This window comes from Otolemur garnettii, unplaced genomic scaffold (assembly GCF_000181295.1).
Source record: "Otolemur garnettii isolate 467f Iridium unplaced genomic scaffold, OtoGar3 scaffold00016, whole genome shotgun sequence".
Classification (NCBI taxonomy): Eukaryota; Metazoa; Chordata; class Mammalia; order Primates; family Galagidae; genus Otolemur; species Otolemur garnettii.
In genome coordinates, this window is record NW_003852411.1 from 19,082,492 (window position 1) to 19,099,136 (window position 16,645).

Here is a 16,645-nt window from a genome sequence, read left to right on the forward strand (position 1 = left end):
AAAAAACTAGTAGATGATGTGTTCTCTGCTAGGCTACTGCTGGAAGGCGTATTCCTGCAGAGCAGGCTGCAACCTACACGCAGCTGCTGCTCTTCATCCCACACCATCTCCTGCTACCCCTTCATTCCCACGCCTTGATTCTTCGCCTTTTCTCCCCTCTTCTGTGGCCTTCTTCTCTTCTTCATGCTTCACAGACAACCATACAGGATAAACAAGTAACAGAAACACATCTTCATACCTTGCTTCCTTGGAGGAGAACACTTCTGGTTCTCTGAGACGTTAGGTAATCTTATTTCCTGTGGCCTTTCACCCCCCTAATATGTCACTTCAAATGTAAATGAATCTCTTTCAACCAGAGTTCTCACATAGCCTTCATTATATCCTTTGAGTTGTCCTTTTACATTTAGTCCTTTAAGTATCCATGTCACAAGATTTAACCCTCATGATCAAAACAACTAAGAAAGCTGTCTTGTTATAATTATTTTACATTCCATATCTGCTAAGAAAATATAAAAAGAAAAAATTCAGCCCCATAATTAGCTGTAATAGGTTCTAAATGTGTGCTACTTGAGATGTCCTAGGGCCAAAATTATTGCAATCACATAATCAGTTCTTCCAAATGTCACCAAAAGATGCAGAGTCATGCACTAGACCAGAAGTCCACTGTGATGTTGATACATAAAGGATTCTATTCTACAGACAGTAATTTTTTTTTTTTTGAGACAGAGCCTCAAGCTGTCCCCCTGGGTAGAGTGCCGTGGCATAGCTCACAGCAACCTCCAACTCCTCAGCTCAAGCAAGTCTCCTGCCTCTGCCTCCGAAGTTGCTGGGACCACAGGCGCCCACCACAACGCCTGGCTATTTTTTTTCGGTTGCAACTATCGTTGTTTGGCGAGCCCAGGCTGGATTCGAACCCACCACCTTAGGTGTATGTGGTTGGTGCCTTAGCCACTTGAGCCACAGGCACAGAGCCCCACAGACGGTAATTTATAGAAACAACTAGCCAACCCATCTGTTCTCTACACTCATGATACCTGAGTAAGAGCTTAATCTGTTCTATATCAACCTCATTGCCTCTGTCTCTGGTGTGGAAGATCATTGTGTATTTACCCACTTCAGGAATTGGCCAAGATATTTTCATTCTACGGAGCTCGACCCTTAAAAAATTGCTCTCTTCTTAGGGCAGTAACACCGCCAAAATATCCATTGTAACATAACCTGTATCCAATACTGTTCCTACCAACAACCAGGTGTCTGGGTTGGTCTTCACACTTGTAAATGTTAAAGTCATTCTCGGGCACCAGGTCCACATTGTGGAACATAAAGCAGTCCCAGTTTTCTTTCGAGTTTCCAGGTAGCCCACATTTGCGAGTTTGGCTTGATTAAACTTTTTACTTCTGGTGGATGATGTAGTTCAGCTGCTGCCTCTGCAGGGAGGGATGAAGATATTCTAACAGGTACATCAGGTGTTTCTCTCTGTTCCCGTGTGGAATGAGGATGGCAACTGCTGCAAAGCCTTGCATTCCTCAGGTGATACTGGCCTCTGTGTACTTTGGGATTTTCTGCCTGTTACCTCTTCCAAAGTGAGTTCTGGTTTGAAAATGAGCTTGCTCTGGCATCTGAGGTGTGGAGACACAGAAGGGCAGTTGTCAAGTTCTGCCTTTTTCATGAATGCTTCATTAGTCATCATTTCTTCTTTCCCCAAAGTTAGGGCTCAAGCAGTGACTTCACCAAGAGATCCCTGCCAGAAGAAACCAGAGGCACATACAGCAGCCCCCGGGACCTAGATTAACAAGATATTTTAAAAATTATCTCCCATGCTCTCTTTCTTAGGAAATTGCTGGAAGTTGTGTCACCAAAAGGAGAAAATGAACTAGATAGCACACTTGAGCTAGTGTGCTATTGAAGATTCTAATAAAGGGATTATTTACAGAAGGTTGGATTATTTATAATGCTTAGGGAAAGCAATAAGGAGTAGGATATAGTTAGGGTGACCAGATTTTAACATTTGTAAAGCGGGACAAGGGCGGGGGGGGGGGCGTGCGGAGCAGGAGACGGGGCATTGACAACAATGCAAACTTTGATAAGCAGTTCTTGATAATCACTTCTCAACAATTATTTGTAGTTATTACAGTTTAACATAAAATTAACAAAAATAATATAAAACTCATATTCTGACGAAATAGCCACATAGTAGCTGAAAACCGTATATTCCCTTCCTGTTCTCCCACCCGTTCGAGCATTCTTTCCAAAAATCGGGACTTTTGTAAAACGCCCAGGGATGCGGGACAAATTGTTAAAAAGCGGGACTGTCCTGCCAAAAGCGGGATGTCTGATCACCCTAGATATAGTCTCTGGGCCTAACAACACCTTAAAGGGGTAAGGGACGGGAATATTTACTGGAACCCAAAGACAAAACCTGTATGAAGAGGGTTACCTGACAGGAGTTACATGGCTTTAGCTACAGGGAGGGAATCAGGGAAATAAATACCCCATCTTTACTTTCCTCTTGCCTTGAGATCTACTGCTTTCTCATTGGCCAAACCCAACCAAAGGCCAAAGAAAATTATTCATATCAACCTCTTCCGAAAGGCATGTTGCAGAATGGAGAAAGCAAGAGACAGTGTGGGAAGGGGCAAATGAAATATATCTAGTACAGAGGGAAATATTGGATCTGTGCAATGAGATCCACTAAAGCACCAGGGCAAAGGCATTTCTTAACTTGAAGATAAAGCAAAGTCCTGGATGACTACTATATAGATGAATCTGGTTTAAAACAAGACATTGGAAAATTACAGGATGACTATTGTAAAATTTAAGAAAAGAAAGAAAGTAAAAGAGAAATCAGGTTATTTCCTAATATGTTTAATGTTCTGAAAGGATATTTAATTCTTCCTAAGAATTGGGAAAATAATTTGTCATAGATGTACACTTACACCAAACTAAGTAAAAGCACTAGGCAATTATTAAAAGAGAAAAAACACAAAGTACTTGTAGTACTAGAAAATAAGATAGCTGTCTTCATACGTAGTTTAATCGTGAGTAATATGTATATAAAAGTCATGGCTCAGTAAGCAGGGAGCCGGCGCCACATACCAAAGGTGGCAGGTTTAAACCCAGCCCTGGCCAAACTGCAACAAGAACAACAAAATAGACAGGTGTTGTGGTGGGCGCCTATAGTCCCAGTTACTCCAGAGGCTGAGGCAAGATAGTGGCCTAAGCCCAAGAGCTGGAGGTTGCTGTGAGCTGTGACACCATAGAACTCTACCAAGGGTGGAGGGAGTAAATTTCTATTTCTAAATGTTACTTAGAAAGATAGTGTAAATATCAGAAAAACTAGTTGTGATGAACGTTAATTTTATAGGTCAACTTGACTGGGCTATGGGGTGCCCAGATATTTGGCTAAACATAATTTCTGGGTGTGCCTACAGCTGATTAGATAATAGATAAATAGATAGATCAATATCTTCTTAGAGATATAGATCTATCCTATTGGAATTATTTAAGGCTCTCTAGAGAAACAGAACATGAATATATATATTCTGTTTCTCTAGAGAACTCTTACTAATACACTAGCTAAATGATTTGAAACAGTGATTCCTAGGGAATGGAGGGAGGAAGCAGTTTGTGGGGTGGACTGGGACCAGGAGCTACATTTTTCATTACAAGTCTTATAGAACCTTTTGGCTTTTTAAAGTGTGTACATACATTACTCTAATAAAAATCTAAATTAAATAAAAACACAACAAACTAAAGATGTTTATTTTATTAAAATCAAATTAATCCTGCAATTCCCTCTACTAGGTATATATCCAGAAGACCAAAAATCACATCACAACAAAGATATTTGTATCAGAATGTTTATTGCAACCCAATTCATAATTGCTAAATCATGGAAGAAGCCCAAGTGCCCACCAATCCATGAATGGATCAATAAATTGTGGTATAGGTACACCATGGAATATTATGCAGCCTTAAAGAAAGATGGAGACTTCACCTCCTTCATGTTTACATGGATGGAGCTGGAACATATTCTTCTTAGCAAAGTATCTCAAGAACAGAAGAAAAAGTATCCAATGTATTCAGCCCTACTATGAAATTAGTTTATACCTTTCATATGAAAGCTATAGCCCAATTTTAGCCCAAGAACATGGGGGTGGGGGAGAGGGAGGGGAGGGGAGAGGGGAGGATGGGTGGTAGGAGGGTGATTGGTGGAACCACACCTATGGTCCATCTTATAAGGGTACATGTGAATCTTTTTAAATGTAGAATATAAATGTCTTAACACAATAACTAAGAAAATGCCATGAAGCCTATGTTAACCAGTTTAGTGAAAATATTTCAAATGGCATATAAAACCAGCACACTGTACCCCATGACTGTGTTAATGTACACAGCTATGATTTAATAAAAATAATTAAATTAAAACGTGGCCAATGCCTTTAATCCAGTATAGTAAAATGAAAAATAAAACATTGTTTATTCCTTTCTTGTTCCAGTTCCACGATTTCCAAGTTTCTTCTTTTCTATGTTCCAGGTTCCTCACATTTTATTAAATGTGAATTATTTTACTATCTTCACAAGGAAAAATTAATAAAAAATGATTGCTAAGTATAAAGAAGCCTGAAAGGATGAGGAATAGAGCAAATCTTCTTGGCCAAAAACTGTTAGTATGTGAGATAAGAAAAAGAATCATAGAATGTAGAAGTTTTCTTCAGAAACATCCTTTCCTGGAGACAGATATTTTTATTAAACAAGTACATTCTGCAAATGCTATGAAATACAGCAACAACCAGAGTGGTCTTTCAAAGCATTTTATTGGCCAATGAATTAAATATTCAAGACAAAATCTGTTTAAGGTAAAATATAACAAAAACAATAATAAAAGCTAACAATAATTAAGCAGTTGCTATATGACAAGCATTGAACTGAACCCTCTAATCGCTTTACATCATGTAAATCCTCATAATGATCCTCTGAGTCAGGGTAGACTATTTTTCCCCATTCTCCAGATGAAAAAAAACCTTTTAAAGGATTGAGTAATATGGGCTTGGCGCTTGCAGCTCAGCAGCTAGAGCACCAACCACATACAACAGAGCTGGTGGGTTCAAATCTAGCCAGGGGCTGCCAAACAACAATGACAACTACAGCCAAAAAATAGCCGGGTGTTGTGGCAGGTGCCTGTAGTCCCAGCTACTTGGGAGGCTGGTGCAAGAGAATTGCTTAAGCCCAAGAATTTGAGGTTGCTGTGAGCTGTGATGCTACAGCACTCTACCCAGGGCAACAGCTTGAGATTCTGTCTCAAAAAAAAAAAAAAATGAGTAATATGATTAAGAAAGTGGCAGAACCTGAATTTAAACTCAGATTTGTTACTTGAATATCTAAATTCTTGTAAACATCTAGTATATTTTGAGTAAAAGCAAAAGTAATAATCTGGAGGGTGAGGGTGCAGAAAAATTAGAAATCATTATGGCTGCCAAATTGCAAGACAAAGCTTCTAGGAATGGAATAGAAAACTATAGAGGACCAATGAAAACTATAAAAGAATACTACTACTTGACAAAAAATGCTGTGGTAGATTGTCACATGAGCACTACTTTTTTTTTTTTTTGAAACAGAGTCTCACTTTGTTGCCCTCAGTAGAGTCCCATGGAGTCATAGCTCACAGCAACTTCAAACTCTTGGGCTCAAGGGATGCTTTTGCCTCTCACATAGCTGGGACTACAGGCACCTGCCACCATACCCACTCTTCTTGTTCAGGCTGGTCTCAAATTCGTGAGCTCAAGCAATCCACCTGCATCAGCCTTCCAGAGTGCTAGGATTACAGACCTGAGCCACTGAGAGCACTGCTTGAATAAACTGAAGCATAAGTAAATCAATTCACCAAACATTTACTAAATGACTTCTGAGCTGGTCACTGAGGTATGTATGAGTAATAAATATGCTTCGTTTGTATAATATAATGTACTTAGAAAAGAGAAATTTGATGAAGAATTACTACAGAATGGGGGCATTTTGCTATACTGACACATTAATATTATTCAGTTTCCTGGAAGAAATTAAGTCCTCTAGTATTAATTTGTTATACTATGACTATTTCAGCAGAGGGCACTAGGTAACCAAGATAATTTTGAACTTCAGGTGGCAATGTAGTGAATAAAGCATCTTCCTGAACTTCATGGTCATGATTTTAAAAAGCATGGCTAGGCTTGGCACCCATAGTACAGTGGTTATGGCGCCAGCCACATATGCTGAGGCTGGCAGGTTGTAACCTCGCCCTGGCCAACCAAGCAACAATGATAATTGCAACAGAAAAATAGCTGGGCATTGTGGCAAGCACCTATAGTCCTAGCTCCTTGGGAGGCGGAGGCAAGAGAATGAATCCCTTAAGCACAACAGTTTGAGGTTGCTGTGAGCTGTGATGCAACAGCACTCTACTTAGGGTGACATAGTGAGACTCTGTCTCAAAAAAAAAAAAGCATGTTTAGAGTGCCATGGCATCAGCCTACCTCACAGCATCTTCAAAGTCCTGAATTCAAGGGCTCCTCCTGCCTCAGCTCCCAAGTAGCTGGAACCACAGGCACCTGCCACAATGTCCAGCTAATTTTTTTTCAATTTTTAATACAGATGGGGTCTCACCTTGCTCAGGCTGGTCTCAAACTCCTGAGCTGAAATGATCCTCCTGTTTTGGCCTTCTGGAGTGCTAGGATAATAGGCACCAGCTACCATGTCCAGCCTACATAGTCATGATTTCACAAAGCATATCAAACATCTCAAAATTGGATAAGCTATGAACCAAAGAAAAAATGTTTGAAATATGAAAATCGGCAAGATCACTCAGCTCAATTACAGATTTTTTTGAGTGATTCTGTTTATAAAATGATTCCCATCATTTATCTGCAAACCTCTACTGGGGCAACAGGTAATGTCAGTTTAGCACCTAGTATTTAAGAGAGATGGCTTAGGGCAGTGGAAAAAGCCCTGGGCCAGAAGTCAGAACCCTCACACCCCCCAGGGTGCCTCTCCATGGCATTTACTAATTATGTGACCCAGGGCAAATTACTTAATCTCAGTTTTCTCACCTTTAATACAGTGATAATTTCTCCCCTGCTTATGAATATGAAATGTGTTGCAAAGTGTTATAAATACATAAGGTTTTATTAATGAACAAAAGGCCACACTGTTAAAAAACAAATTCCAGGAACAAAATGCAATTTTACGTACCCCTTTTGACTCTAGGCCTGTGCCTATCAGCTTTGGGATCTTCTGGCAGTAATATATAAGCAGAAACTTCTCACCATAATTTCAAGGTACTTTCTCCAGCCCCTTAGATATTACAAGTTCCTTTCTATATCAAAGAAGAAATAAATTTATAAAGATTTGCTAAAAGATCTTTTTATCATGTGGCCATCTGCTGTCCCCAAACTCCCATCAGTTTGCATAGAAAAATTTCCCACTTTTTAGAAGGAAAGCCTATCTAGCTGATATGTTTGTCATGTTCTCAGACCCCCTCACGCACAAACTCTTTTGCATGTCTGATTAGTGGTACGGTTTACTCATCATCACTTCCAAATTGCCTTTATGAGTCATATTTCCAGAAACATATTAACAGGTATGATTATATTGTATTTATGCGTAGGAAAACTCAAGATGAAAGAACGAAAAGATTAAACGATTTGCTTAAAATTAAATAGCATCAACCATGGATGATTGCCTTCTAATAATCACAGAACCACTGAAAACTATGGGAACCATGCACAACTACTGCAAAACTAGCATTCCAACTTATTACTTCTCTGTTCAAGGAAATAGATGTATTTTGAACAGTTACGACATGCCCTGTTCCGTGCAGGGTGTTAGAGATACATTAGGGGAAAAAATGAAAAACAACTCTGTCCCTATGCACTTGTAGAATTTATATTGAGGTGGGAGTGGGGATGAGGGGACAGACCAAAAAAGTGAAAAGAAAAGTAAAATAATTTAACTTTTAATCTCTTGGGGTCAAGCCATCCTCTTGCCTCCCAAGTAGTTGGAAGTACAGGGGTGGGCCACTATGCCTGGCTAAATTTTCTATTTTTAATAGAGATAAGATCTCATTCTTGCTCAGCCTGCTCTCAAACTCCTGAGCTCAATTAATCCTCCTGCCTTGGCCTCCCAGAGTTCTAGAATTACAGATATGAGGCACTGCATAGATTCTAAACAGCTTTAAAGTCAAACTCCTCTCTGGATTCAAATCTCACTTGTCCCCCAAGAGTTTGAGGTAACTACTGTGAGCCCAGGATGGCAAAGTGATACTACATCTAAAAAAACAAAGAAACAAAAACTGTGCTCATAACTCTATTGTATCATTTCAATATGGCAAAATTACTCATGTAATTTTAAGACACAAAATGCAAAATATTGATCTAATTTCATGCATAATTTTTTTTAATTAAATTATATATATATGTGTACAAACAAAAAATTAGAAAGAGAGTTTCCAAAATACGAATGAATTGTTTTCTCTGAATGATAGGAATCCAAATTTTCATTTTCTTCTTTATCTATTTTATGTTTCCAACACTATTTTCTACTTAAAATGAATTACTTAGTAAAAGAGGTAAAATTTGTGCTGGGGCTTTAAAAAATCAAGAGAAATTAAGTAAGAAGTAGGAGAAAAGTAAGTGGAATGAGGTTTTGGTTTTACTACTATAATCTGTGTAGTAAATCAGAAAGCAGGAAAAAATCTAGCTTTTAGAAATTGCATCTTCCAAGATGTTTTTTAAAAAGAGATTTGAGGCTCACTGCCTGTGGCTCAAGTGGCTAAGGCACCAGCCACATACACCTATGGTGACAGGTTCGAATCCAGCCTGGGCCTGCCAAACAACAATGGCTGCAACCAAAAAAAAAAATAGCCACGTGTTGTGGCAGGTGCCTGTAGTCCCAGCTACTTGGGGGGCAGAGGCAGGAGACTCACTTGAGCCCAGGAGTTGGAGGTTGCTGTGAGCTGTGATGCCACAGCACTCTATCCAATGGGACAGCTTGAGGCTCTATCAAAAAAAAAAAAAAAAAAAAAAAGAGATTTGATGATTGACATTTAGGGCATTTTATTTGTTATTTCTTCAAAATGAAACCGAGACCATGAGAAGAAAGGTGACATGTCCACAAAAATTAATGAAGAACTGAAAAGAGAAAAAAATTCTGAAATTCCAGCCACTTGTCTACATTGCTAATATTGAGAAAAGGTTTTTTCTAGGTTTAAAAATTAATTTTTTCAAGAGTATTTTTGTTGAAGAAAGACTTAGAGAAGATTCTCATGCTGAATTGCAGAATGAATGAGGGTGGACTAGACATATTTTCATTTGCATTGTCAACTGTTTCTAAAATATTAATATGTAGCTGATATGAAATTATTTTATTTTTATTTCAGATTGATATGAGGGTACAAATGACTAGACTAGACATATTTTCATTTGTACTGTCAACTGTTTCTAAAATATCAATGAGCTACATAGCTCATAGGAAATTATTTTATTTTTTATTTCAGATTGATATGAGGGTACAAATGACTAGGTTACGTTTGCATTTGTTGGGTAAAGTTCTTGTTATAGTTGTGTCCCACACCCAGGGGGTGTGCCATATACCCTTACGTTGTGCCCATTAGGTGGGAACACACAGACTTCCCTTCTTCCTCCCCCCAACTTGAATTGAGTTGAGTTTTTCTCTTGTGTGGGCAAGTATTAGTTTGTCTACTGGCTTCATGTTAGTATGGAGTACATTGGATACTTGCTTTTCCATTCTTGTGATGCTTTACTAAGAAGAATGTGTTTCAACTCCATCCAGATTAATATAACCAAATTGTTTAAGAATTAGTAATGGGGGTGGTGCCCGAAGCTCAGTGGGTAGGGCTCCAGCCACATACACTGAGGCTGGAGGTTTCAAACCCTGCCCGGGCCAGCTAGAGCAACAATAACAATTGCAACAAAAAAATAGCTGGGCGTTATGGCGGGTGCCTGTGGTCCCATCTACTTTGAAGGCTGAGGCAAGAGAATCACTTAAGCCCAACAGTTTGAGGTTGCTGTGAGCTGTGATGCCACAGCACTCTACCGAGGGCAACATAGTGAGATTCTGGCTTAAAAAAAAAGAATTAGTAATGGGTGCCATTCTGAAATCTCTGAGAATAGTCTGGCAATGGTTTAGGAAAGGAAGTGGAAAAAGTATTATCTTACTACCAATATTTTTGACACTATTATTATTCTCTGTAGGAGTGACTTAACACTGGAAAGTGGTGAGCCATTACGTTTCTCTTTCCCTGTTACATTTCCAATCACATAATGCAGTTTTCTGAAAGATGCCTCGAAAACCAAAAGAATAAAGTTGAAAAGGAAGGCCTAAAAAAGGAGAATCAGAAAAGATAAGCTGTGGAGAAATTAATGTAATCCTTATGATTCCTCTTTGTTCTGACATTCATTCAACAGGTATGTATTAAAAGCCCAGAAGGGTGAGACTCTATGATGGGAAACTCATAGAGTTTCACCCATGAGACAAAATTCACAGCCCTCAATTTGTTTCCAGTAAGAGTAAACCATTGTATACAATTCAAAGCAAGTATAATTAAAGTGCTACAAGTAATAAAACCACATTTTAAACAAGTACAAAGGCAGGGAAGCAGTACCTAGGCAGGTCGATTGAACTTAGTTATGAAGAATGGTAGAAATTCAACAGACAAAAGAAACAGAGGACATTTTGTGTGTTTTAACAGGTGGGGAAACGGAAAACCAAAGCATGTACTTGTATTAATGTTGATGCCACAACATAAAGGATTTTTTAATTCCAGACACATTACCAGGAATATATACCCTGAGTTCTTATCCCCTATTTGGCTGCAAGAAGCTGGAAACTATGCCAACAACCCTGAGGCAGGAGAATTTGAAAGGCATTTCACAACTATCTGAGTAGTCCAAGAGAAAAGACCATAAAATACCAGCATGTGGGGGGTTCCTTAATATAGTGGCTACAGAAGCTCCCTCTATAGTAAATTTCACAGCTGACAAGCCTTACTTATCAGCTCAGAGCTTCTGATCAGCTTTTTGGTTGTTTGAAACAGATGATCAAAGATCACAGCTATCTGAGGAAAGCTGGTAACAAATTTGTAAAAGTAATTCAGAGGAAATGACTACTGGTAGAGAAGAATACTCCAAAAAGAAGACGTCATAAAATATCCTCAGGAAAAAAAGAAAAAAACATTGCATTCGTAAAACAAGAACGTGATGCCATACAAAATGAACATTCATGATACTAACAAAACAAAATCAGCTCTTGTAAATTAACACCTTGAGAACCTAAATGAAGAATTCCATATCTGAGGCTTGGCGCCTATAGCTCAGTGGCTAAGATGCCAGCCGCATACACCGGGGCTGTCAGGTTCAAACCCGGCCCGAGCCTGCCAAATAACAATGACAACTACAACAAAAAAATAGCCAGGCATTATGGCAGGTGCCTGTAATTCCAGCTACTTGGGAGGCTTGAAGCAAGAGAATCACTTAAAGCCCCAGAGTTTGAAGTTACTGTGAGCTGTGATGCCAGAGCCCTTTGCTGAGGGCAACACAGTAAGATTCTATCTAAATAAATAAATAAATAAATAAATGGTTTATTGTAAAAAAAAAAAAAACCTCTAAAAAAAAAAGAATTCCATATCTGAAAAAAGATGTTGAGAAAAAATAAGTAGAACTGAAACAGAGATGGAAAATGGCTGGGGGACGGAGGTGAGGTCTTAGAGGAATGATCTAAAAGGACCAACATTCACATAATGACTTCCAGAAAGCAAGAACAGAGATAATTACACTTCCAGAAAGCAAGAATAGAAAAAATGAAAGGGAAAAAAATCAATAAAAATATTTTTTAAAATGAAGAACGTGTTTTCTTACTTAAATGGCTTATATAGCATGCAACAGAATAAATAAAAATAGACACATACGAAGTCATATCATGAAATTTCAGAAACCCCAGGACAATAGAAATTGTTACAAGCTTCCAGAAGTAAAAATAGGACATATAATATAAATCACAAATTAGTATAATCTTTAGACTTCTGTAGTAGGCAGAATAAGTGGACAGCAAGATTCCCCACCCCTGTGTAGTACTATGAATGTGATGGATTTCACTACTGTGATTAGATTATGTTATTATGACACAGTTGCCTTAAGAAAGAGTTGACCTGATCAGCCTTATGAGGGGCTCGTAGGGCTCCTTCTAGCAAAGGAGTTTCTCAGTTGCTGTCTCTGAAGATGGGCAAGATACGCAAAGGCCTGTAGGGGCTAAGATTGGTCCCTGGCTGATAACCTGCAAGATCCCAGTGGTAATCTCAGTCCTACAGCCACAAAGAACTGAATCCTGCAACACCCCAAATGAGCTTGGAAGGAAATTTTTCTTCAGCGTCTCTACACTTAATCCAGATAACACCTTCATTTCAGCCTTATGATGCCCTGAACAGAGAAGTAATGCTCTGCTCAGACTTCTGATCTACAGAACTGTAAGCTAATGAAGCTATGGTACTGTTTTAAGTGGCTAAGTTTGTAGTGATTCGCTAACAACATAAAACTAATACAATTTCTCATACAAGTATTTGTGTCATTAGAGGCATATGTATCCTTGATGGAAATAAACACGGAAAAAAAGGAGGGAGTACCAAAGGGAATTCTACAATTTAATCAGCTGAAAATGGCTTTCTTGGGAGAAAAACTCATGACAACCCTCTGATCATAACAAAATGTTTTCATGTTAGTATTCACTCTAAATCAAAAGTTTAGTTTATTATATCTCAAACAAGAAGCAGTACAATTAATCAAAGTAGGCACCTAAACTATCAGCACAGTTTGCTATCTTCACTGTAGCTTGTTTTTATTTTTATTTTTTGAGAAAAAAGAAAGAGACATTTATTCATATGCTGGTAAATGAGGAGGGCGTCAGATCAACTTCTCAAAGACCACCATCCTGCCTTTCAGCCAAAAAAGGGGACTTTTTAAGGGGGAGGGGTTTCTGTGGTTGGGTGAGCGCAGGTTCAGATGGATTGACTTCCACTACAGTTTTCAGCTGATCATTATCCACCTTGGTCTCACTCAGGTCGTCCATATGGCTCACTTTTGAGATTAAAATCACCGGAACAGAATTTCTCAAACCATCAATGTACTGTGTATCATCAGCCACATCCTTCTCAAATACTTTAGTTTTTGTTTTGTTTTGTTCTGTTTTGTTTTTGAGACTAAGAGTGTCACCCTGTCGTCCTGGGTAGAGAGGCATGGTGTTGTCATGGCTCACCACATCTTTCCCTCAGGTTCAAAAGATCCTCTTGCCTCAGCCTCCTGAGTAGCTGGGTCTATAGGCACTTGCCACAAGGCCCAGCTAGTTGTTTTTTTTTTTTTTTTTTCCTACTTTTAGCAGAAGGCCAGGTGTGATGGCTCACGCCTTTCATCCTAGTACTCTGGGAGGCCAAGGGGGTTGGATGCTTTGAGCCCAGGAGTTCTAGATCAGCCTGAACAAGAGTGAGACTTTGTCTCTATTAAAATAGAAAACTGGTGTTTGGGGACATTGTGATGTGGGCTAATCTTGCTGGGGTTAGGTGATATCTTAGAATGGTTTTTTTTTTGTTTTTTTTGTTTTTTTTGTTTTTTTTTGAGACAGAGCCTCAAGCTGTCCCCCCCTGGGTAGAGTGCTGTGGCATTACAGCTCACAGCAACCTCCAACTCCTGGGCTCAAGCGAGTCTCCTGCCTCCGCCTCCCAAGTAGCTGGGACCACAGGCGCCCACCACAACGCCCGGCTGTTTTGTTTTTTTTTGGTTGCAGCCGTCATTGTTGTTTTTTTGGCGGGTCCCAGCTGGAGATTCGAACCCGCCACCTTAGGTGTACGTGGCTGGCGCCTTAGCCGGTTGAGCTATAGGCGCCGAGCCTAGAATGGTTTTGATTTGCATTTCTCTGTTGATTAAAGACGATTTTAATTGAGCATTTTTTCAAGTGTTTTTTGGCCATTTGTGTGTCATCTTCGGAGAAGTTTCTGTTTAAGTCTCTTGCCCTCTTATAGAGGGAGTTGTTTGCACTTTATTTTATTTATTTTTTTTGAGTCAGAATCTCACTATGTCACCCTCAGTAGAGTGCCATGGCGTCACAGTTCACAGCAATCTCAGACTCTTGAGCTTAAGTGATTCTCTTGCCTCAGCCTCCAAAACAGGTGGGACTACAGGTGCCTGCCACAACACCTGGCTATTATTATTTTTTGGTTGCAGTTGTCGTTGTTGTTTAGCTGGCCCAGGCCGGGTTCGAACCTGCCAGCCTTGGTGTATGCAGCTAGCGCTGTAACCACTGTGCTACGTAAGGGTGCTGAGCCAGCAATTTTCTTATTAATTTTAGTTCTCTGTAGATTCTAGTTATCAGGCCTTTGTCAGATTCATAACATGCCAAAACCTTCTCCCATTCTGAAGTCTGTCTGCTTACTTTGTTTGTGGTACCCTTAGCTGTGCAAAAGCTTTTTAGCTTGATCAAATCCCAATTATTTGTTTTTGGTAAATATACAATGTACTCCATAATAATGTGAAACCAATATATAAACAATTACATGCTCATATGAACAATAAAACACAAATACAGTCCATTATGTTCTTAGAGGAAGGGAGGAGGGATAAGGGGGAGGGGAGAGGACAATTGGCAGAAGGAGGGAGGGCATGAGGCAGGATCTCACCTAATGTGCACATTGTGAGGGTGTATAACATACCCCCTGGGTGAGGGGCTCTTTTACAAATGGAACTTTACCCTGGAATTGAGAACAATGTAACCTAAAAATTTGTACCTTCATATTAATTTAAAATAAAAAAATTAAATTAAAAAAATAAAAAGAAAAGATAAAAATAGAAAAACTAGCTGAATGTTGTGACAGGCACCTGTAATCCCAGACACAAATTTTTGACTTATTCATGGTTTCACAAAAATTGCTCTAAAATTTGTAACATAATCACAATGCAAATGTGCATTTGAAAGAATGAGGATGTATCTTCAATGATTAAAAAAAGTGTCAAACTGAAATGTCAGAGGTTATCAACTGTCAAAAATTGGAATATTTAAGGGAATTAGACATTTCGTAATTATCAACCTAACTTGTTTATCTCAGATAATAGAGCATTGTTGCAAATCTTTGAGCAGAAGAGACTCATTCAGTATTGTAAGTGGATGGAAAGAAGTAGATTGAAGATAACTGGAGGAAATCGACTAAGCAGTGCTTGGTGACTGATAGCTAGCTAGATAGAGACAGATAACAGAGGTGTGAGTGAGGGGGCCGCCCGAGTAATCCTAGAACTCTGGGAGCCCAAGGCAGGTGGATTGCCTAAGCTCATAGGTTCGAGACCAGCCTGAGCCAAAGCGAGCCCTTGTCTCTAAAAATAGCCAGGTATTATGGTGGGGCCAGTTGCAGCTACTCAGGAGGCTGAGGCAAAAGAATAGCTTGAGCCCAGAAGTTTGAGGTTGCTGTGGGCTGTGAGGCCATAGAACTCTACCCAGGGCAACAAAACGAGATTCTGTCTCTAAATAAATAAATATAAAAAGCCAGGCACTGTGGTGGGCACCTATAGGCCCAGCTACTCAGGAGGCTGAGGCAAAAGAATGGCGTGAGCCCAAAAGTCTAAGGTTGCTGTGTCTCTTCCAGAGATAACAAAGTGAGACTCGGTCAAAAAAAAAAAAAAGACATAGAAGAACAGAATTGGAAAGACAGAAAAGAATATGAGGCTGGCTCGGCACCCATAGCACAGTGGTTACAGCGCCAGCCACATACACCGAGGCTGGTGGGTTGAAATCCACTCTGGGCCAGCTAAACTACAATGACAACTGCAACAGAAAAATAGCCGGTCGTTGGGATGGACACCTATAGTCCCAGCTACTTGGGAGGCTGAGATAAGAGAATTGCTTAAGCCCAAGAGTTGGAGGTTGCTGTGAGCTATAATGCCACCAGCACTCTACCAGGGCAACAAAGTGAAACTCTTGTCTCAAAAAAAAAAAAGATACCTTGTGTCTCAAGGGTTTTACAAGGAGGAGCCATACATGATCCTTGGAAGGATGGCTACCTGAATATAGGTATCATCAGCATAATGTTGGGGAAACATTTGCAAATGTCTCTGGTGAAGACTAAAATGGGGCAGTGCCCCCCAAAGACACTGTGACGGGAGTTATCATATTCTGAAAGACACGATCCTGAATGCCATTCTTTCCAAATGTTGAAGTACCAAAAGAGCAAAATCCTGAAAATTTGGCAAAATTTGGCAAAAAATAATTTTAAAAAGTTTAAAGATATTTATTTACATTTTTAAAGGGGGATTATTTGGGAAACTTAAAAACATGACAGAACACTTCATAGATCCCTTTACACAACAGAATAGGCAATAATAACACATTTTTATAAGCATAAACACTCAGCTCAACTAACAATCACAAGGGCATAACAGATATGAGCAGAATAACTACATTCATAAAGGAACAGCTCATGTAACTTCAGTAGTCAGAAATACTGTGATAAGATGACCTAAGTCTTTTGGTGAGATTGGTCAAAACCCTTAATTGGTCACCACCACATATGCAGTCACCCAAAGTGCTGCATAAATGCAGATGTACAAAAAGGACATCCCTTCAT

At 39.4% G+C, this 16,645-nt stretch overlaps 1 pseudogene; it reads right to left on the reverse strand.

The window, feature by feature from the left end:
• Positions 1-93: 93 nt before the first annotated feature.
• Positions 94-16,645, reverse strand: part of LOC100944700 — a 20,504-nt pseudogene continuing 3,952 nt past the window's right edge.